We start from the raw sequence: 2,416 nt of genomic DNA, 5'->3' as shown, positions 1-2,416 counted from the left end.
CGAGTACAGCCCGAGCTGAGCAGCCACTGAGCTGCCAACAGGTAGCAGGATGGCTCAGCTAAAAAAAAAAAAAAATTAAAAATAAATAAATAAATAAATATGTCAACAGCAACAGCAAAAAAGAAACGTGGTTGGTCTTAGGGATAGTATTTCCTGAACAACATCCTTTAGGTACCATCTTTACTCTTTAAAAAAAATAGTGTAAAGTACAGTTTCCATATATCCCTCTCAACCCGCAGCACACAAACATGATGCCTAGCGTCCTCCAGCATGAAGAGTGGTACGTTTGTTACAACTGATGAACCTGCATTGACACATCATTGTCACCCAAATCCATAGTTTACATTACTGTTTGCTCTTGGTCGTGTACATGCTACGAGTTTGAACACATGAATAATGATATTATCCATGATTTTAGTGCCACAGAGAATACATACTTTCATTACCCTAAAAGTACCTTGGGCTCTGATAATTAGTCCCTCTCGCATTCCCTCTCCCTCCCAAACCCTGACAACCACAAAACATTTTGCTCTCTCCATGGTTTTACCTTTCCGATAAATTCATAAAAAGGAATCATACAGTTATGTAGCCTTCTCCCACTGGCTTCACTCACTCACCAATATTCACTTAAGGTTCCTCTATATCGTCTTGTGACTTGATAGCTCTTTTCCTTTAATACTGAATAGTATTCCTTTCTATGGATATACCTGAGTTTGTTGACCCATTCATCTCTTGAAGGACATCTTGGCTGCTTCCAAGTTTTGGCAATCATGAAATAAAGGTGCTATAAGCATTTGTGTGCAGGTTTTCGTGTGAACATAAGGTTTCAACTCATTTGGGCAAATGCTGTAGAGTGCAATTGCTGGGTTGTATGGCAAGAGTATGCTTCGTTTTGTAAGAAACTGCTAAACTGTCTTCCAAAATGGCAGTACCGGGGAAGTTTCTGTTACTCCACATGTTGTCATCATTTGTTGTTGTATATGTTTTGAATTTTAGGCTAAATGTGTTTTTTTTCTTTTTTCTTTTCTTTTTTCTTTTTAAGAAAGGCAAAAACTGCAGTAAAATTGTTTTCTGTTTCTAATTATAGTTTATTGATGTGACAACTATTAGCAAAGTGGTATCTTCAATCAAATTTTACTCTAAATATTTCCTAACTTTTATTGTGATTCCTTTTTGTGCCCATGGGTTATTTAACATTGTGTTATTAACAATTTGTAAATATATAGGATTTCCTAGATAAAAAATTGTTTTACTTTTTCTATTAACTTTATTATGGTTAGAAAATGTGTTTCTTTTGTTTTGTTTGTTTGTTGTCATGGCATCTCTGGAAACTTGCATTCTGGTCAGTAAGTGATCACTTTGTGAATTTCCATGTGCTGAAAAGGTTGCATAACCTCTAATTGTGGATGCCCTGGTTTAGGGTCTAAATGAATGACTGAGTGAGTGGTTCTTCACTTTTTCCTCAGGCCTGACATATTCTGGTCATTTCCCAATACCTTGGATCCTTGGAGATTAAGGTCCTGTCTTGTTCTGGCAAGTTCTTCCCATCTTGCTTCATGANCTGTCCTGTGTGTTGGTAGCATTGGCCTGACAGTTTACTTCTACAAATTGAAGGGTAAGTGAGAGAGAGAAGCAGGGGCCCGTGGCTTATTCATGCATCCAGCAGGGCTGGGTTCAGGGGTGCTCCACACACCTCCTGGGTCTGTTATTCCAACCCCAGGCTCAGGGCACCATCACCTGGGCCACAGAGACCACAGTCCTCACCCCACTCCCGAATGGCTGGAAAGGGCTCCCTTAGGAAATGCCAGCCCCACCAGGCCCATCTTCCTCACATGGGGCACAGAATTAGGTGAAGAATGATTGTCACTACCTGTAAGGCTGATACAAATTTCTAACATCATCAAGACTACAGTAAAAACATTTTCAGTGTTCTTGAAAAGACTTCATAGCAGAAGAAATAGAAGCGAAGACAAGATAAAATAATATTCAATTTTGGTAAGAGATGTTACCCCAAGAAGTACTAGTTTTTTCCTCCTTGGAGATGACACTGCCCCTTGAGAATGTGTGTCATGATCCCACCTTCACTCCAGCTTCTCTTGCATTCCACCTTCCCTTCTCCCTGATAACCTCCATATCCACCTCCACAGGATGCCAGCAGTCAGCCCCTCCCTTCAGCATGAATGTTCCTGATCTCTTCTTTTACCCCGATAGAGATGCTCAGTACATAGGGGTGGGGGCACAAAAGGAGAAGTCTAGAAGAGCCCCCGTCATTCACCCACAGCTCGTCCCCCTGAGCAATGAGCCAGGGCTGTGTTCCTACCTTACACATTCCTCTCTCCACCACTGAATATTCTCTTTCTGTTTCAGGGAGAATGCAGGCAGAATTAGGTAAGTGTCTTCATGTTTGAGACTTCCC

The sequence above is a fragment of the Hipposideros armiger genome, unplaced genomic scaffold (genome assembly GCF_001890085.2).
Source record: "Hipposideros armiger isolate ML-2016 unplaced genomic scaffold, ASM189008v1 scaffold_2314, whole genome shotgun sequence".
Taxonomy (NCBI): domain Eukaryota; kingdom Metazoa; phylum Chordata; class Mammalia; order Chiroptera; family Hipposideridae; genus Hipposideros; species Hipposideros armiger.
The sequence above is the reverse complement of the archived record's forward strand: the minus strand, read 5'-3'. Positions refer to the sequence as shown.